At 36.2% G+C, this 21,971-nt stretch overlaps 1 long non-coding RNA gene across 11 annotated transcripts in view; it reads left to right on the top strand.

Moving 5' to 3' along the window:
* LOC106016894 (uncharacterized) overlaps positions 1-21,971 on the top strand; it is a 313,059-nt gene that overhangs the window by 195,785 nt on the left and 95,303 nt on the right. Inside the window, exon 6 of one of the 11 annotated variants that reach the window (XR_011809727.1) lies at positions 8,259-13,577. The exons of the other annotated variants lie outside the window; for them this stretch is intronic. This is a non-coding gene — a long non-coding RNA (uncharacterized lncRNA). The remainder of the gene's footprint in view (positions 1-8,258; positions 13,578-21,971) is intronic. 11 annotated transcript variants of the gene reach the window in all.

Raw genomic sequence — 21,971 nt, forward strand, 5'->3', positions numbered from 1 at the left:
TTGAATGTTCTATTGTGCTCTCTCTCTCTCTTTTTTTTTTTCTATCAAAGAGCTATTCAAAGTAAACAGTGACCTCATCAATACTGTCTGAAACTTACAGTAAATGGAAATATTCCAAAACCATAACAGAAACCATATTTCAACAGACGTAAACTAAAAGATGAGGAGTGAAAATTAATTTGGATGAGAATGCTATCCCCAAAGACTCATATAGATATTTGACTCTGATTTGCTCATCCTCATCTTTTTGCTAAGTACAGGATGCTTCTTTCATGTGGGACTCCAGATGAAAAAGGAGTAAGAAAATCTCCAGTGCAATTTTAGCTACAATATTCATGGTGTGGTGAGGAAGACAAAAATAATTTAACCCACAGAAGATAAAAAGCAAAGCAGAAACAAGGAAGCCTGTGTAAGAGAGGAGCAAAAGTGTTGTCATGATTGAGATTTCCAAAGCTGCACAGGTGTTTAAACAAAATATATTTTTTTTAATTGTTCATTAACCTATTCCTCCATGATCTCTAAAATGCTAACCTTTCAAAAAACATACATGGATTACTAGAGCAAGAACAGAGCTTCTATTCAGGCATTTTAGTTTGATCACAGCCAAAAAGCCAAATAAAATACAAGATCCTATCAGAACATCTTTGCATGTCAGATAGCATTAAGCTGCATGTGCTTAATTTCCATATAACTCACAGAAACATTTCTTTTTGCCGTGCTGATATACCTAGATTCTCTTAGTCTCTGCACCTCTTAGCGGTCTTAGTCTCTGCACTTCTTAGCGGATGGTCCAGTTTTTCTTTTCCAGATAGAGAAACACTGACTTCATTTTAAAGAAAAACACCAGAGGGTATTACTCTCTGATAGAGAATTTGCAAATTCAGTAGGTCTTTAAAAAAGAGCACTTGCTTAAATAGTAAGCTAGTAAGCCTTTAGTGATTTCAATTCTTACTCAATGCCTTTAATTTTATTTTATTTTATTTACCAGTAGTTTAGCATCTCATATAAGACATTCTAAGGCTAGCTGCATTTTCACTTGTGATATTAATCAGTTCACATAAATGATCACTTTAACGTGATTTCTGTGACATTAGTTGAAATCTCTTATTGGTGCAATTTTCTGTCAGGGAACCCTTTGCTTGCACCCATTAGAAAAAAAAATCTCAGTATAAAAGTCTTATAAAATACCCTAATGAAGTAGTGCATTTACAGTGGAGCCCTAATTTCCAGCATTTCGGCTAACACCCTGATTTTCCTTATCTGATCATGAAGTCCAAAAGCATAAATAATTAAGCTGGGAAATATATATATATATTTAATATGTAATGTCTAATATACAGTCAAAAGTGCATTAATGACATCTACATTTATTATTGTATTCATATTTCAACTGTATATTTTATATCTAGGAGCTGCAGCCATTCTAGCCAGGATGATTTATCCCTCAGAGGGAGTGTGAAGGATGTCTCTTAAGTATGCAACAGGCTTGTCATATTTCTGGAGAATGTGTGCCACCTTATGAAAATTCTGGTCATTTATAACATTGAAAGAATAGTATTTCATAGAATCATAGAATCCTTTGGGTTAGAAGGGACCTTGAAGATCATCTATTTCCAACCCCCCTGCCATGGGCAGTGATGCCACCCATTAGATCAGGTTGCCCAGGACCTCATCCAACTTGACCTTCAACACTTGCAGGTATGGGGCATCCACAGCTTCTCTGGACAATGTGTTCCAGTGCCTCACAACCCTCTGAGTGAAGAATTTCCTCCTAACTTCTAATATAAATCTCCCCTCTTTTAGTTTAAAACCATTCCTTCTTGTCCTGTCATTATCTGACTGAGCAAAGAATTGCTCTCCATCTTTTTTATAAGCCCCCTTTAAATACTGAAAAGTTGCAATAAGGTCGCCCTGGAGACTTCAATTTTCTTGTGTTTGATTTGTTTTTAAATAGCCATTGAAAACTGAAGAATCCTCTTTTAAGAATAAGTATACTTTATTGTCAACTTTACCCAAGGAAAGATTTTATTTATAAATGGCAACAAATGTGGACATAAGCAAAATCACAAGAATCTGCACATCTGACGACTATAGCAAAGTCATTGTGCATTCACTTGCTTGATGAAGGACCATGAGGTACAGTTATCTATACTTGCTTTCCATGGTCTGCTTGTTGTAGTTTATACTACATTTACAAGACATAACATTTTGCAGACCTTGCAGCCCCCAAAAAGATGCTAGTGGTCCCAATGATCCTTTTATTTTACAAGAAGATAAGAAACAGGAGTTGAGACAGAGAGAGATGATTGTTCAAAACAGCAAAGCTAGACAGGTTGATAAACAATTGGATCTGCACAGTTGGCAGCCATCCTGGCAAAGAAGCCTAACAGTGCTTACGTATAACTGTATGTTATGTATGTGTGTCTGTTTGTTGGCATTATTCACCAGAATCAATCGTGTATATTCTTCTAAACATTGTTTTTTCCTGTTAGCCTGAAAAATACTGATATTCTAAGTACCAAGATTTTGATTTAACTAAAGTGCAGTTCTTTCATATCTGTGTAAGTTCCCCTAACTGTCCTCAAATGATTTTTATTTTCTGGAGGATGGGAAGAATTACATTACTTTATATGGGCCTCAGAGCATGAAGCAAAAAAGCTCTTTTTTTGGAACAAATCCAAAATGTTTTAAATATGTGATACTTTATGTCCCTATTCCATCTTTTTCTATATTTTTCTCTCCCACCTGCTACATATTCAAGTGCTCTTCTTATATGTATAGGGGGTCTAGAGGGGAGGATATGCCACACCAGTATTCATCTTGACAAGTTGCAGTAAATAAACATTTCTTACTGTTCAATTTTAAAGTCTGTGTTGGTTCATCCTGTGGGGTGGCTTTTTCTTCCCACTCTATATTGCTAAGAAAATATATAGAAAATTTCCTTTTATTCAATTCTCTCATCATTGCTTTCTTTCAGCAGAATGACTCACTGTTGCTCTGGATTCCCTGTGCATGTTATCACAACTTTGTGAACAAACTGACTCTAACGTTAGCCTGACATCATCTTTATTTCATTTTTATTGTCACTGACACTAAACCGGATAGGCCAAAGGAGATGATCTGTGTCTCATCATTTTAGCAGCACTTAGACGATATACTTAGCACACTTTCTACCATATTTCTCCTTTGACACCATTCCTCCGCTGGGAAAACAATACAGTAACTCAGCACTCTGTAGGTATAGGCTTTTTTAGCTAGCTTCTGTTAGGATTTATATCTATCATATTTCGGCTCAGATGATCTCAGGGCACAGAGGAAATATATTTGCACTTCTTCTATTGCCTTGAGTGGAAGAAAATATCTTGTCTAAGTAACGTGATTCACTGTGAAACATCACTGGTCTAATTAGTAGGACTGCTTTTACTCACTTCTGTCATCCCTGAGCTCCTTCATCTCTGCTGTCTGGAGTTCCATGAGGTCTCTATGAGTAGGAACCCGCAGTTATTCCATTGGTGTAAGGACACACCAATGCTTGGTGTTTCAGCTTGGCTTTCAGCTTCATCAGGTCTTTACTGGGGTACAAAATGCATTTCACAAAACCTCTTCAGTGGTTTTAATGGGATTTAACTGTAAACTTCTATAGTGTAGAGTGTTTGTCTGTAAAGATCATTTCTTAGAGACATCCTCTAGTCCTGTGGTGACTTTTGAGGTTTCAGATCACTTCGAGCAGCTGACAGGAAAAGTTAATGAAAAACAGCAAGGTGAACGCATAAAGGACCTAGAATCTCATAATGAATCTAAAGAATGCCTGGCTATGAAAGCTGCAGCAAGCAGTAGGCATTGTACTGCAGCAAAACTTCCAGGCTGGGGGAACTGCAGAGAGTGGGATTTCCTTTCCCTCCACCAATGCACACACTCACACCATTGTCACCTCCTCCACCTGCACAGAGACAGCAGTGCTTTACATCTACATGATGTAGAAGAGAAGCTGAATTATTGCTATCCATGTTCTCATTATCCCTCTCATGCATGTAATAAGTGTTTGCTTATGCCCTGAGCGTCTAAACAAATAAAACTTTGGTTTGGGTAAAGCTTCAGTAGTGCAGTCCTATCAAACTTAGGTCCTTGAAAGCCCCAGTTTGTTCTAGCTGTCTTCTGATGTTACTCTGGCAAACAGCTCTGGTTATTCTGTTCTCAGCCTGTGTTTTTTTTTTTTTTTTTTTTTTTTTTTTTTTTTTTTTTTTCAGGTAGAGTGCTGTTGTTGTTTGTCCTGAATACTGCATTTAGAAAAAGACAAGTGTGTCCTCGAGGTCAGATATGTGCAGAAGTGTGAGGAACTCTGAGCCCTGATCATGGCCAGCCAAGTTCCTATCAAGCAATTACAAGTCTATAGGACACTATTTTTGTTAATCCATCCCCGTGTCTCGCAACTTTCTGACCATGTCCCACACCGAGAAGTCATGGTGACCATATATATAACCCTCACCAAGGGCTGGTTCCGTAACTAACCAAGGTAGACAGCAAATCAGTGCAGTGTGTGGTTCAGGAGAGCAGGTCCTGCACCATCCTGCACTGAGAAAGACTGTGCCTTTGATGTAGTGTCTTCTTGTGCTCCCTGAGATGTGAATGACTGTTTTGCTCCCAATGTACATCTTATATAATCTATATATTACAAAATATTACAAACACTTTGTATTAGCTTGTTAAGGGCTACACACACACAAAAAAAAAAAAAAAAAAAAAAGCTTATTATTATTATTATTATTAAAATATGTGACTATTGAGAAAAACAAACAAACAAAAAAAAAACACAAAAAGAAAGGTTCCCAAAAAATAAAAAATAAAAACAGTGTTCCTGAAGAAGATAAAATATTTCAAGAGAAGCAGACACTTTCTCTGCCACATTTATTTGATTGAAAATCTAATCTTCTATTTTTAAAAGTTTCATCTTACTATTTTTCACTTTTTAACAGAAAACAAAAAAAAAAAACAAAAAACAAACAAAGGATTCCATTAAGCAGTCTGTGAGGAATTTTCTGTGTATCCCATAGATCTGTGCATTCCATGCTCTATTGTTCTCTCTTGACAATGTATCAGCAGCAACAAAACAAAAGGTTAAAAGGAACATGGAAGGAACTGCGCGGTGCTGAAGGCCAAATCTAGCCTTTTGTACTTTGTGAGGAGAAAACACGTTCGAGTGTTCATAACCATCACTCCTTAAAAATCAATTAAGATGAAGTGACATTAGAAGTTTGTGAAAATATGAGAACCAGTTTCACAGAAGTTGTTTTTAATTCTCTTTTTTTTTTTTTTTGACATGCTGAAACAGTATTTGTTGCTATCAGTAGAGAGGAACTTCTGTCCTGTGTTGCAGAAACCACTCAGCAATACCACATTTCAGCTGCTGGCTGTCTGCTCTGTCCCAGGCCATCCTCATTACTGCTCCTGCTATAGACTGGTACAGTTTCTGATGCTGCTTCTCGTTAGAATCTTGTGCCAGTGTGAAAGATGTCACAAGCAGTTTTAACCTTCAGTTGAGGTATGGGAAGGGAATCTAAAGCAAGAGGAATTTCACCTGGTATTTTATATGCGTTGAGGTTGGGGTGGAGAGATATCAGGCAATCTCCTAATATTCTCCCTCACCACCACCCCTTTTTAATACCCAAATGACAAGCACTATTACTGTTACCCTGGAGCATGCTAGACAACACATTAATCTTCTTTACAGTAAAACACAAGCCAGCCTTGAATTACTAACAGAACAGGCTAGAAAATTTCTGATAAAACATTTTCTAGTAGGAATTTGCTAGTTCGGACAAATTGGTATGTTTTGCTGTGACACTGGGATTTTCCTCTGGTTCTTCTAGATGCCCAGCAGGCTGGGAGCTGCTCAGCAGCTGGGACTCCAGCAGTTAAGGGTGCTGCTGCTTTGGAGCAGGTCAGTCAGAAAAAGTCTTCCAGGGTGATCCCTCCTAGCCTGGCTCAGGAGATCTCAGTGCTCACAGGACCAATGCTCTGGGGAAGCCTAGGAGATGACCTGCTCCCACGCTGAAGCTTTATTGCCTTTCACAGACAATTATGAAATGTTTGGCCTTTCTTCCAATCTGGAATAAACCCAGATTTCGAAATATCAAGATCCTGTGTGAAAGTCAATTAGTTCTCTCTGCAAAGCTGAAACTATGACCACATACTTCCCACGTGTAGCACCTGCATGGAGATGTCAGTGCTGAAATTCTGGCAATGCTGATGGGGTTGTGTTCAGCACTCTGGTAGATCAATGGCTGGAACATAGTGTTCTTCTTTACCTATTAGAAGTGCAGATCTTCTGGAACTGCAAAGCTGAACTAGATGCTAGAAAGAACAAACAGGGAAGACATTAGATATTAGGTGACATTAGATATAACTTGGGATTTTCTTTCATTTAAGGTTTTAAGATGTGCTTATGTTGCAAACTAATGCACATTGATTTCCCAATACCTTCAGAAGATAATGATCATGTGTGAAATACATAGAGAGAAGGCTTTGTGTTTTTTTTTTTTTTTTTTGACATGTTCAGTAGCTGAACTTCTTACAAGAGACTCTTCTGTTCTTATAAGTGACTTGTTCTAAATATCCTGTCAACAAGGTAATTAATTTTCACCAATGCTTTTTAAAAATATATATTTTCATGGTAAAGTTTCATTTATCCCTTCAGTGGGCAGTGTAAAATGAATTTCTAGTGCATAATTTAATTGACATGTTTCTCAATGTTCAGGTCAATTTATACTCAAACTGCTGTTCCCATGGTACTGAACAAAGCTACATCTTTTATACACTCTTTATGCTGCAGATGGTTATGTTATTACATACAAAGCTCACAATAATCTTCTAACAAACACATTCCCCACTAATCTTTTTCTAAGCTGCATGTTGAACATAGGCAGGGGAGGCAAGAAAAGAAATTTTGTGATTTTCTTCAATGAAATAATGAACATTACACTTCTGTAAGCTTATATGTGCAAATATATCTTAGAGGAAGCAATCTGCAAATAAACAGTACTGCAGTTCTAAGAAAGAAGCCCCATCTCATACCTTTTTTGCTACTGTCAATCTGAAGTTGAGATAAAACATGCTACAGATACAGCAGTGATAGCCTTGGTTGGTGGTCACTGTGTGATGATGGAGGCGTCTGCACCAGGGCTGGTTATGAATAAGCTGTCCCCAAGAGACAACTGCAAGTTGGTACAACTGCAAGTGCTCTAAAATGATACATGAAGTCTTTCAGCACTCTAAAGGATCATAACTTTATAGAATAATTTTATTTAAAATCATTCTATCAAACGTAGGAGAAAAGTCTTACAATTTAATTTACCAGAATTGAATTTTGTAGAACAGGTCAATGACACCTGTAGGAAGAAGCTCTAAATCCTAAATACTTCAGTTTGTAAATGAGTGCTTTTGTTCTTGAATTTATCTGGTATGTTTGAAGAGTACCACACCTTAGAGTCTTTCCTGTTTCACGAACATCATTTTTGTTACGTAGTGTAGTACCTCTGTATTTCTGTGAAGCCTCTGGCAAAAGCCCCGTCATGCATTTATCTTTGCATGTGAAAGGACATGTGAGATTATTACCTACTATGAGAATATGGTAAATCAAGTGAGTGAATTTTCTTGATAATTCAACAAAGCTGACATATGGTTATGCTGATATATATATGTATTTTACATAGCATTTGCTGAGTGGGGATGTATTTCGTTATATGTAACTAATTTGCTGTATGTATCTAAACCACAATATGCTGTAACAACAGCTTTTGTCCACTCCATTGCAGCTCAGCTGGGGGTATTCAGAAACTTCTGGTTCCCAGAATCGTTTCCTTCCGTGTCGATGTTAATAATTTCTGTTCAGGACCTCCCAGTTGCTTCTTTTCTATTTTAAATAAAATGTGTATGACACAATTAAAAATATGAGTTGTTGGAAGACTGTAGGCAAGTATATTCTGTGCTTCTTCAAGAGGATTTTGCAATATAGATTCAGTTCTCCTTCTGAAGGAAACTTTTGGCTGGAGTGCATGCTCTTTTACTAGATTTCAAAATAGCAAACCGGAACAAAAGGACAGAAGTTGATTTTAGATACCCAAGAAGTAGATTTATACCCTTGTTAGAGTGAATAACCTCACTAATCTATCAGTGCCTCCTTGTATTGAGACTGGAGAGCAGAATTTGGAGTCCATGCAGCATAGCAGCACTCTGAAACATATGGAAAACTCTCATTGCAGAGAGGAAGCTGGAATACTTTGTTGTACTGTGGAGGAATATGAAATGAGTTTGTTATGGAAAGATCAGAATCCTTAACCTACTGGACTTTGACATGCTGTTTGAAACATAGACTCGCAGTGCTGCCCTTTGGAAAAACAGAACCTTAGCGTAAGTGTACTGAACATGCACAAAATTTGTTTTTCTAGGGTGAATAAACAGCAACATTGTTACAAAGCTATTTTCATATTTCCTTGGTGCATGACTAAGTTTTAATGACTTTTTTTTTAATCACTGAATGAGGCTTTCATATTTCTCAAGCTATTCAAGTCCCTCCCACTCTCACAGTCCTCAGAGCTTTGCAGCCAGCCTTACTCAGAGGACATTCCAGACTTGTCACTGCACAGCTGCTCTTGGCAGCCAGCCCTCTGTGCAAGGACTTTGCCAAAGCATTGCTTGGACCCCCCAAACACTATCCTGAAACAATGGCTGATACTATGACATTTGCACAAACACTACATATCTTCTTGCCTTAGAATGAATTTGTTTATTTCTATTATAAAATGTGTTGTATCTTTGATGTCACTGGATTTACTCTCAAAGCCTACTGTGGAAACTACCTCGATGACTTATGTTCCACATACAGGCTGGTGGGCAGGATAAGCTTAAAAAATGGAGCTGGTGATAATATTCACTACATTCTATTTGGTGTATGCTTGCTCTTTGCTCATGGAGTTATACTTTCTAAATTTTTGAAGTGCTTGCTTTAAAGATCAGCCAAGTAAAGAAATAAAAGGTTAAAAACCTACTTGGAAGAGGTTTCTTTCCTTTTCCTTACGCGCTGAATTTCACACTGGTCATTTTTCATGCCTGGTCCTCAAGTATTTGATTACACACAGTGAAAGGCAAGAAGGTGTGCATTTCTGTTATATCATGTGTGAATGCCAGAAAGAGTTTGATAAGAGTTTGATGCAGTTTATAGTAAATCATTTAAAAAAAAAAAAAAAAAGCAGATAGGAAATTATCTCTGAAAAAGCTATGTTAGACCTCAGAGGTCTTGAGTGTTTCACACAACTATTATTTATAATTTTTATCATCCTCAAAGCATTTTGAACCAAAATACTAGAAATTCTCCCTCCACAAAGGAAAAATGGACTTTAGAAATAGTGGCAATTAAACATTACAAAAATGCTTAGAGACTTTTCAACATAGTGTATTAGTGTATTAAAAATATACATCAGGTTCTGCATTTTTTAATCCAAGATAAACTAATCTTCCAATTTAAAATCATGATTTTGGTTTAAACTGAATGTGGTGCCGGTGAAACATGCCCCCTCAAAAAATCAGAAATCCTTTTTGCATATAGCAGGAAAAGCATATGGCAATAGCAATGAAAACGTGCCTCCTACCAGTGTTGGTTTAAGGGAACATGTCTGGCCTCAACTGAGCAAAGTGCCTCAATGTGCTTTCTAAAGGAGGGTATGCTTAAGACCCAAACAAAACTATTTGCTGGGAGGGAATCAGTGCCCACTGGCACCTTATTTCAGCTGTGTATTTCTCCAGCATGGGTTTCATCTTTGTTATGTGTTTTGGAACAGAAATGTGTTTTTTTCTAAGGCCAAACTCAATTTTTTTTTTTTTTTCAGGAAGAGAGCTTTTTTTTTTTTTTTTTTTTTTTGGTATTTTAAAAATTCTAGTTGGGAATTCCAAACATTAAAAACACTAGCAATTCTAGTATCATATTTTAGCCATTTTTTCAACAGTGTTCCTTCTCAGTTCTTGGTTTGAACCTAACTAAAGAAGTGGTGATGGCAGTTTTTTCATTAATATTGCTGTGGGCAAGTAGAGGAAAAAAAGTACTAAGACTTGGGAAAATAATCAGGCCTCTCAAGAAACAAGCCAGTATTTTGCAATTGTTGCTTTCTTCTAAAAGTGTTTTTTTTTTTTCTTTTTTTTTTTTTTTTTTGTGTGTGTGTCTGTGTGTGCGTGTTTGCAAGTGTTTTTTTTGTTTGTTGGTTGTTGTTGTTGTTGTTGTTTTAATGTGTAGGCTGCTCATTTGGAAACATTAAACATAATTACAATTTACCTGACTGTAAGGATGTTTTTATCAATATTGATTGAAGCAGTTATTCTTAGGCATGTCTTAGAAAATATTGGTTGCTCTGCAAGTTGCTTTAATTAGGTAAGTTTTTAAATGGCAATTACTGGAAATTATATGAACCTATGAAGCTGGAAACCAAAGTTTGGGCTCACGCTACTGTTAACAGGTTACAGTTACATTAGACCTTTTTCTCAGTTATCGTGATACTTCTTTTGTTTCATCTTTGTACCTTTCTATCCTGCATACAGTAATTTTAATTTCATAAACTATAGAATGCACTTCTAAATCTGATAAATTCTTAAAACATATATTTAATATTTCATATTTTTAAATTATTTTTAGACATGAACTTCAAAAGTAGTACTTTCCAATAATACTCTGCATGCATGCATGATTTGATCAGCTTTTGAGCTTGGTGTAGTAGTAAGATAGAAATGTGGCATGAAGTTGTTCATTTTATTTCCTTTGCTCAACTTACAAGTGCTGTAAGTTTATTCTCTATCTCCTAACTGCCAGCTCTAGTGCCTCCAAATGGAAAATCCATGATATGAAAAAATTAAAAGACAAACAATTATGAGACAGATTTCTCCAAAACAAAGTTTAGTTCACTTAGAACAGGGTGACTCAACCTTCCCCGTTAGAAAGCTAGTTACCCTTTCACTGGGGAATAAGAAAACACTGAATCTACTTTTATGCCAACTCCTGTAATGTAGAATTTTTCTTTTCTTACGGTTTTGTTTGTCGTACACAACTTCTCAACTTGTGATTAAACATGCAAACATTACCTATTTATTGACTCAGCTAGAATGGAATCTGTTGGCCTACTAGTTAAGTGACATTTTACAGCTGTGCTGATGTCTTTGTTGTTCTGACTTGAAGTCCAAAGTGCAACAGATTCATCTGATGCTAGTACTAGGATTCATCTGATTTATTTATTTTTTTATTATATCATTTATGTCTACAAAGACATTGAATGAAATGGTACTCTAAATCTCTGCAGACTGGAGAGTTCTGTGAAGATTTTTCATTCTTTATGGAAACTAACATAGGCCAAATAAGATCATTATCTTCATATTCCAAATGAATAAAATCTTAAGAGATTCCTTTACACTCTTTCAAGAATGTTCAATTGGTTTCTTTTACATGTTAAAAAGCCATAAAATCCCGCACCTCATTGGCACATGGGTTCTTACAAATGTTGTTAGAGAAAAAACTGAAGATGTTTTACCATGTTTTGGCTAGGCTGAGTTCATAGGGACTGTTGATGGAAACCTGTATGTTTAGCAGAACTATTAGTTATTTTGCTATCAGTAAAATACAGCTGAAGTTACAAAACAACTGTTCAACTGCTAACAGGCAGCACCAGTAGTTCAGCCGCTGATAGACAAGAAGTGATGAGAGGCATTAGTGATTTAATATTGTCAGTGATTTTGTTTTTTATGGCAACAACAAACAATTTCTTACTAAAATCCACAGGGGCCTCATGACTAACAGAAAGTAACCAGCCCTCAACTTTCCCATACAAGGTCTACTAGTTAAAAATAAATAAATGTGAGATGAACAACTGACGCCTGCATTGAAATGTCTGATCAAGTGGTCTGGAATAAAGGTCAAGGAAATAAAAGATGAAAAAAAAAAGTTGCATTAATTAATCACAGGATGACTAAATCTCCAGGAAAAAAAGTCCAGTGTCTAGGTAATCTTAGAATGTACCAGAAGAGGCATTTTCAATAGAATGTATTAATGCTTTTGTACACAGCTCTGGGAGACCTAATCCAAAATGAAAAATGTGTACAGTTCTCATCCCCCTTCTTTAAGGAAAATAAGGGGACTGGAATAAATGCTTTACCAAATCTAGTGAAGCAAATATAAAGATGTAAAATTGTTTTCTTGAAGTATAGCCAGAATAAGCATCAGTGAGGAACAAAGAGACATACAATATGAAGAATAAAGCATGAATTTAGACTGGAGATAAAAAGTTTCTGACTCTCAAAAGAGTGAGTTTCTGAAACAATCGATGGGAACAAAAAGAATGAATTTGATTCAGTTGCCTACACCTCAGTTATACAGATTTACTGAATTTGGTATTTGTGTAATCTAAATTGAAAGCAAGGAAGAGGTTAAAGATGAAAATTAAAGAAGGAATGTGCCTCAGTATTTTTCTGAACAGGCATGCTTTATTTTGTAGGAATACATTGAAAAGTTGTATGTATGTATGCAGAGTTAGACACTAAGCCAGTAGCCATTCAATTTCTGGAAATCCGAGCAATGATATAATTCAGATAATTATTATCAGTAGGCAATGTTTATTAATCTACATTCACGGAGCACCTTTTTTCTCAAAGAGTATATAAAGCCTCTTTTGACTTCACCAAACTAATAGCCTGTGTGGACACTTTACTGTCCAAACTGAGTTTAAGAGAAGTTCTGGCCAAGATACCAGCTTCTGTCCCCCTGTACAGACAACAAACACTCTGAGTCTGTGCAATCTATAAACTTTAGAAATCAGTTTATCTACTCTTGGTGCCTTTATTTGACTCACTGTAACCTTGTCATATTGTTTTTGAGATGAAATATGCAGAATTAATCACAATATTTAAGGGGAAGCTGTTTGACAATAAAGATGTATATTTTTCCACATTTATACCTCTGTCATTCCTTATAAAGTCTGAGATCTTGTTTGCCTTATTTATTTATTTATTTATTTATTTATTGTCAGCAGCTGAACGTGAGCAGGGGTTTTCACTAACCTTGAAGCCGAACCTTGCAATGTGAATATAAGACTTGCAAACATTTTTCCCTTTCTGTTTCACTCTGCATTTGGAAATGATACAAAAGCAATTGTTGCTTGTCTTGGTATTCAGATAACCCACAAAACTAGGAGGATTTCAGCATGGGCCAAAGTTACATTTCTCTTTAAAACACTCAATACATAGTTTCTTAATGAGTGTTTCTTGTGTGCTCTCTGTATTGGCAATGCTGTTGCTCTACAATACCCCTCTGCTGTGCAAAAAAGGGATTTCCAAATCCTACTGTGATGCTCCTACTGTGGGAGCAGAGGTATGGCTGGCTCTTGGGGCCTTTCTGGTCAGAGCTTGAGGGCAAAGGGATTGGAAACCTAAAGGACCTTTGTCATTAAAGATCTAAAGATAATGTAGAAAATGGACACAGGGCTTTTCAAACTACATATGGTTCCAGGGCTTTTCAAACTGCATATGATTCATTGAATATGTGAAGCAAGGTAAGGTGATTGTGTCTGGAGTATAACCTTTTAAATTATATCTGGCTTACAGGCAAATTCAAGGCATTTGAAAAAAACTTAAATGGCAGCTTATCATTTCTTTGTAATGAAATATGGTGTATGCTATTTATTTATTTATGCAAATGTTTATCTATGTTGCCATATTCCCTGGAAGCAACTGGTCAGATGCTATCCAGTATATAGAACTAGAAAATGACAACCCAAACACCTTAGAAGATAAGGAGTGGGAGAAGAGGGGCTCTTGAAAGAGAGATTGCTGGGGAACTGAAAGGGATCAATCAGCCAGTATCAGGACAATGTCTGTTGACACCATATACAAGTACCTAAACAAGCAAGGTCTGAAGTATGGAAGAGAACATGAGGGAGAAGCACATCTAAACTAGACAGGGTAGCTGCAAAAGTAATGTCATAAACAAAGAAATATAGAAATGGTTCTCATCTCTCTGACAGCCAGGAACTAAAGAGAACTGGCTATGAAGATAATCCTGTTAACTAAAACTTAATTAGTCATGGAGCAAGCAGCTAAGGATACATTCTCCATAGAGAATGGATGAGGAGATAATTGGATAGGTGTAAAGAGAATAAAAGTGAGAACTGGTAGAGAATGGAAGGTTAGAGTGAAAAGCATGAGTACAAACAAGGTGAGAAGATAATAAAGAAGGATGTGGATATAGGATCTGAATTTTTGCTGCTGGGAGATGGTGATTAAGATAAAGACCAGGAAATGATCTATCTTAAGGGACACATAGAGAAAAGAGAGGGGGAAATGGAGAAAACAGGATCATTATGGGGAGGGAAGACAGAGGAGGTCTGTAAAAGTGTCCAAGTATCACTGGTTTTGTCAGAAGAATACAAGTACACCATGGAAGTTCTTAAAACTGGGCAGTGCAGTAAAGGTGCTACTGTGCAGACCTGTTCAGGTAGCTGTTTTGTCAAGCATAATTTTCTTGTTCATTACTGAATCATATTTTTCCAAGTTAAAGAAAAAAGAACCTGGGATGTTTTCTTGAGAATCTAGCTGATGACAACATATTTACTGAACTTCTCACAAAAGTCATTGCATAAATATTTGACTCTGATTGTGATTTCAGCAAGTTTATTTCCAAGAGCTAGATTTATAGATAAAATTCCATGTACCCAGTCTCCAAGCAAAACAACAAAGACTGAGAATATGAGAGAGACAAAGTTACTGGGTTTTGTTGTAACATATTATTTTCAGCTACTCGTTTTTGTGTTTGGATATAAATCACAGAAACTAAATGAAGCTAGCTGGAGAACATCCCTTCAGTTGTAATAATTTGCATTTCAATGTTAAATCCTTTTGCCCCCTCCTCTCTGGGCACTCAATAAAGTCCTTGCTGCAGTTTTAGCCAAAAAGTCCTGCAAAGCAAGGCAAAATCTGAACACTGCTGAATTAAAAGATTGAAGTAATATGTGACTGTTCAGGGTAACATAAATGTAGAGTTCCAGCTATAATCTGATTTAAGAGATTGCATAATGCAGAGACTGTGTTTATACTGGTTGAGTAAAATCCTGATTTACAATGGAGACCTGAATCAATTGAAAGTTCTCTATCTTTTTCCACAGTCATATTTTTAGAGAATAAATTGTTGGACATAAGGAAGTATGCAAGGAAATGAACAGATTCCACCTTCCATCACTTCAGTGAGCTGAGCCACTCTCTCCTTCAGAACAGAGCTGAGAGTTTACTTACTACTGAGCCTGATGAAAATAAATGGAAAATCTATTAAGTCTCTTGCTCTCTACTTTTTTTTTTTTTTTAATCAAAATCTCATTACTTTAAAGTACCGTTGCTGAAAGTTTGAAATCACATGCCTAAAATATGCATCCTTGTTACTTGAAATCAATAATAACTCTAGCAATAGCTGAAAGAAAATTTCAGGAGTGTGAATTGGTGCAGCTAAGATTATAAATTGGCACTGTACATGTCTTCTTCAGCACACGAAAGCCAATGGAAGTTTTGTCAGGCTAAGGACTTAGTGCCCAGCATGTCAGGGCCTCATCCTGTCTTTACTTGTTTTCACATTCTTTTCATGATTTGCCATAGAACATGTGTGAAGACCTTATTCTTCCTGAGGACTAAAGAAACCTTTCAAGCACTGTTAGCAGGCCGTGCATTTTCCTACTTCTTCATGGCATCTAATTTAAATATCCAAAAAATGTACGTGGTAGTTTGCATGAAGTCAAATCTGATGAGCTTTGGGTTTCTCAGCCCCACCATAAAGGAAACAGTTAGCTAATATGGGAGATGAGAAGCTTTTACTATTTAGCTATATCCCAAAGGAAAAATAAGGTCAGGGAAAGGACATTGGGCTGTACAGTATTTGGGAAGTGAGCTCTGCACAACATAAATTGGATATACAATTCAAGTACAAGCTTGGTAAAGGAATCCTCACTGTGTATATGAAATGTTTCCCTGATGAATAGTCAATGGCTCTGGTTTGTGTTTAAATTCCTCTCTCTACACTCATGCATCTAGGAAAATAGATTGGAAAAGATTCATTTCTGTCATTACCAGATTTACTGGAACAAACACGAACACATTTACTGTGAAAAAATTCTTTCTGAAAGAGGCACTGAAGTGGTGTTGTCAGGTGGGGAAGTCATCTTTAGTCTCTGTCATGGCTTCCATAGAAAGGCTGGCTGAAAAGGTCAGGAATGCATTGAATAAGTATGATGTTTTGTTTTCCTAAAACATACCACCTGTTAAGAGTGATAAATGACACCATGTTTGAACATTGGATGTGTGCAACTGGCAATATCTTGTCACTTAGGCCTAGGTCTTCACCCACAAACAGTTGATACATTTGACCTGGAAACATCCTTGAGTTATTCCTGCCTTAATGAACCCTGAAGATTGCCGGCCTCTAAGAGGGAAAAAAAAAAGAGCACAGTGTGGCCTTGACTGTGGCCTAACTGCACCTCCTGGGCATGTCTGGCCCATGCTACCAATCTATTTTTAAAAAGGAGCAGCATGTCATCTGAAGAAACTGTTTTCAGCTTCTATTGCTGGAACGTGTTTAAAAGTCACTTTTCTCCTTACTAGCCAAAGAAAGGGGTTGAAGATTTTAAGAAAGGTATCTAAATATATCCATTAATTGATGAACTTGCTTGCTTTGTTGCTTGCAAGACAATAGATGACTTCTGATGATTGAATAAATGCTGGAGTAAATGGAGGGTTTAGCTAGAAATTGTTTTTGTGGGAAGCTGTGTTGTGGTTGTGGCATAAAACAAATTCTTTGAAAACATAGAAAACATTAATCATTGGCATCTAAAGAGGAAAAAAAATTTAGTGATGTTTATTGAAGGCATCTTTAAATGCCATGTCTTATTATAAAACACGAAAGAACACAAGCTTCAACAAACCGCAGCAAAAGGGCGATTTTTTTTTTCTTATATTACAAACTTTTGGAAGAGCTGAATTTCAGCTTTGTGAGAGCAAGTATTTCCCACTCCATATTTAACCTTCAAGTAGGATAAAGGTACTGCAAAAATATATTAAATAGGCACCACTAAAACATCATATAATTCCCTGATGAAAATTATGAGCAGAAAGAGTGGTAAATTGGAGGCAGAGAACATGCCACCTTCCTGTAGCCTTAAGCAGTACAGTCACTAAGAACAGCAGGTCTATTTTTGCTTGGCATACTTCTTCATAAAATAAAATTAAGAAAAATAAGACAAACTAAACTAAAGCAGCCTCCAGCTTTTTTGAATATCCATATAATGTCAAATTTTGCTTCTGAGCTCAGCTATACAAAGGAGTACTGCATGTATTTCAGGCCTTTAGCATGAAACAAATAATAGAAATGAATGGGATCAGCAGCTATTCCAGATTTACTCAGAATACTTGACCCAATTAAAAAAATATATTTATCTATTTATTAATCCTCTGAAATTGCATTTTGATGTTCTTTACTTCAATATAATAACTATACTCCATTAAGTAAAGAAGTCAGTGATGTTGTATAAATGCCATTTTAATATTGAAACCAGATGGAGGTACGTAGATGTTTTTATTAGATTCTGTTTACCATACATTTACAGTGAGATCACCTGCATTTCCAAGAAATAAAGGACAAATGTATGGAAAATTCAAGACAAAACTTTCTTGGCTTCCTTTTGTCCTTGCAATCCTATTCATATTTTGCAGCTTTTGAGCAGGTAGAAGGAAATTGGCTAAATTTCAACTCCAGGCAACTCTGAAAATTTCTGGAGTAACATCTCAGTGTTTTTTTTTTTTTTTTTTTTTGTTGTTGTTGTTGTTGTTGTTGTTGTTGTTGTTGTTGTTATTATATCCTTATAGCATTGTACCTAAGCAACAGTTAAAGGCAGTAGCCATTTATTTTACAAATCTGTGCTCCAGACCTCTTTTTTTTTTTTTTTTTTTTTGTCTTTTACTACATGAAAAAAAGCAGCCAAATCTATAAAAGGCCTATAACAAACTACTATTCCATGCCACTGTCTAAGATCATCTGGAGTTCTCCCATTACTAGTGTATCCCAAACATTCCTAAACAATGAAAAAGGTTACTGTCTTACTCAAATTATTATTTTATTTCTGTCAGCTGATATAAAAACAATCCCTATTGTAGAATGGACAGCTATTTTTATGTATCTGAGGTATCCCTTGTTTTAATAAAGTTGTCACAACTTGTGCTTCATCTGGTACACAGGGAGTCAGGTGTTATATTGTTTGTCTGCTGTTTTGCCTTTTAACTAGTCCTAGCTTCTACATTTTTACTGTCGGCTTGGGCACTGATCCCAGACATAAGCTAAGTATTTTTACCTACTTGTTATATCACAGTTCAAAAGCAATTTCTCAGTTGTCATACTTGTAATTAATATTATAACATTTCTGTAGTGTTCTTCTGTTCCCTGGATCCTTTGATTATGGTGAAGAGAATTTACCTTTTCATGCTCTTTGCAGAACAGGTCTGATGTGGAAGTGGTCTTTCAGCCTAGTTTAAAGGATATTTTGCTGTCAAAAAGGACTGTGCAATGGGTCTGCTTTGAGCAGTAATATGGATTAGATGACTTCCAGAGATCTCTTGGAACCTCCATAGTTCTGTGTTTATGTTTGTCTTACGGTTACATGCCTGAGTATGTAGGGTATGTGTTTCCCTACATTTTAGTAACCTGTGCTTTGGAGCTACTTCCAAAGATTGAACAATTTCCATCGTTATTGTTCCCGTACTGATTGTTTCCTGTGTCAATTATAAGAATATTAAACAATCCCAAAGCTGCACCTCTGGAGCTGCTGGGCTCTTTGCTGTATTGTCAATACACCTGGTCCAGCATGTTGGGAGGGTGCAAGCTGGAGGGGCTTGTAGCAAAAGCAGCCCAACAGAAACCCTGGGATCTTGTGCAATCACACATTTAGCACATGGGTGGATGCAACAGTGTTCTGTGTTTTCATTTATTTATCAATGTCTGTGTTTATAACAAACCAGATTACACTCCCTACCAATATACAGAATCAATATCTTGCATTGATCAGTAGCCAGGAGCAGCAGATTGAAAAAAAGAATATACAGTTAGTTGATACGCATTCATGTCAGTGCAGATGGGCACACAAAAAAGAAATAGACCTCTCTTTCTGTTTCCAAAGTGTAAGCAGATGGTTAGATTTGCAACAACAGTATATTACCTCATAACTTGCTATCACAAGAAAATACAAAATGAAGCAGCAATTCTTGTGCCTGTTTCACTTTATTCAATAAGAATATGTATTGAACTTTGTAATATCCTTCAAATATTTATCAAGAGAGAACAGAGGTAGTGATGACATAATTTATTGCTAAATTACTTTTGTTTCCTGTAGACTTAACATGTTCCATTAGAGATACCATAGAGTTCCTGCAAAATAATGTTTGATATTTTATCTTCTCAAATCATTACCTTAAATTCCATTTTCCTACACAAATAGTGAAGCACATTAAAGAAAAAAAAAGGGGGGGGGGAGTCATGACAAGTGTCTAATCAGGATTTGTGCTGTTAGTTGGTAAAATATGATGACAGAGGCTGCACTCCACTTCTAAGACATATCAGTCTTTTTAATAACATGCCAGTAGTAATCTTTCTGTGAGTTTCCAAACCAGAAAATGAAAAACACGTGAGACTATTCCACTGTGAAAGGATGGTATGTTAACTCTTCACCATTCCATTAACAAATTATGAACTACATGAGTCTCTACCAATGAAAAGAGAGAGGGCAAAGATTATGTATCCTGGCTTCTATTCTCTTAATTAAATAAATAGAAATACCAGTTCCCTAGTCCATCTTGATGATCTGTCAAACTAAATTAAAATAAAGGGTCATTTGATTATTTCAGTGCTTCAGTTAGTGAGACTTCAGTCATTCATGGCCTGCTGTCCTACTGTCTCAGAGGAAGCCTCATGTAACCAGAAGTTTTTGGTAAGAGAATTCTGGAAAAGGTGGGATGTGCAATATATACTTTCATCCCAGGGGTAAGAAGCAGTTTCTTCAAACCACTGGTCATACAGAAATTGGAACAAGGTGCTAAAACAGATATCTTCTGCAAAAGCAAAATAATCTTTATAGTCAATACATATGAATTGTATCTGGTTTTGCATATTGTATTGTAATGTGCTGCTACCAACCAAAAGCCATTTCTAAATATGGTTCCCCAAACAGACTTTTTATTTATATTTGGGCACATATATACTTTTTGGCTAATCTGTAAAACATCTGGCTTTCAGTCAAATTATGAGGAATTGGCAGTGTACCAGACTAATTAAAATAAAGCTGTTATTTAGGTATCTGGATATGCATTGAAGTTTTAATCATAGGTCAGATCTCAGGTTACAATTTGTGTAAACAAAGAATACTACATACTGCTTCCGTGGTAAAGTAAAAACCTCTAAAATGTGATCTATCTCCTTTCAGCTATACTCTGCATACACAGAAATGTGCACACATAGAAATGTGCTTGCATAGATGCATATTATGTATGAAGTAAACTTATGGAAAGGTGGATGGAATTTCTGTCAGAGCAGTTGTACTGCCAGTTTCTTCACTAGCTAATACCTTTCTCAGAAAACAGCTATTCCAAGCAAACCATTCTATTTAAGTCATACTGGTTTACAAGCAAGAGTTACTATACGTGAGTCTTCACAAGACATTTGTGGACCATTAATTGCAGTACCCCATACTGTGATATAAAACACAGAGTTGCAGTGTAAAGCAGAAACATCATCATCTACAACACGAAGTTGCAGTAGGTACCCACTTCAGGGAACACAGCTCTGCTCTGCTGTCCTATACAAGTATTCCAGTTGCTAAATGCATAATTAGGGATGCATGCATGCAGAGATGATGGTGTAGTGCTATGTTTTTAATGCAGATTCTTGTCTTTTGGAATCTTTGGAATCTTGGAAGACAATTTATGAGACAGCAGAAACCATACTGATTGAATATAAGCCTCCAATCATGACAAAAAGTGATATGCAAGATGTACATGCCAAATAATGAGATGAGGAAGAGGTACTATATATAAGTCTTACTATCCACAAACTGAATATGTTCTTAATTCATAAAATCTCTCTGCGGATAATGCCAATTCAGAAAAGACTAAACCCATCAGAAAACATAGTTTTGGCCACGACTTTACCCATTTCTCACTGAGTTCTGACTGTACATATACACTACAATTTTTATCACAGCTGCTGCAAATGCTTGTACTTGCAAGGTAGCAACTCTTCAGAGCATTTTGGCACTAGTGTAATTTTACACACATAATTAGTACCATTGAAATTAGCAGAACTAGTGCCCTTTTCCTTTACACTAAAGCACTCAACATTTACAGTAACAAGCCCTGAGCGGGCCCAGAGGAACATGTTTTTATAAGACACTCACAATTTATTTGCATTTCTTTGAGCACCTTCCTAATGCTGGACAGTCAGTTTACAGACAGCCTTGAAGTGTTACATCTCTTATGATGTAACCTATCTATTCACAAATATAAACATTTCTTTAAGCCAAAGTTATTTTTTTTCTTTTTCTTTTCCTTTTTTTTTTTTTTTCACTATCTGTCAAATCATTCACATTCTGAATGCATCTTGAATTGTTCTCAAAAGCAAATCTGTAATTCTTCCTTACTTTTAACTGTACAGTGCTCTGCACATATGTTGTTTATTCTCTTGATTTTTAATGGCAGGCCTGTAAAAAAAATTGGTCCTTAAACTAGTCATTTCTTATCATTCTGATTTGACATTCCCCACAATGACTCTCAGAAGTAATTATTCATCATGACTATTGCTAGATTCAAATATATTAAAATTATTTCAGAAATATATATCCACTGCAGTGGGATGACAACAACAACATTAT

Source organism: Anas platyrhynchos, chromosome 5, assembly GCF_047663525.1.
Source record: "Anas platyrhynchos isolate ZD024472 breed Pekin duck chromosome 5, IASCAAS_PekinDuck_T2T, whole genome shotgun sequence".
Classification (NCBI taxonomy): Eukaryota; Metazoa; Chordata; class Aves; order Anseriformes; family Anatidae; genus Anas; species Anas platyrhynchos.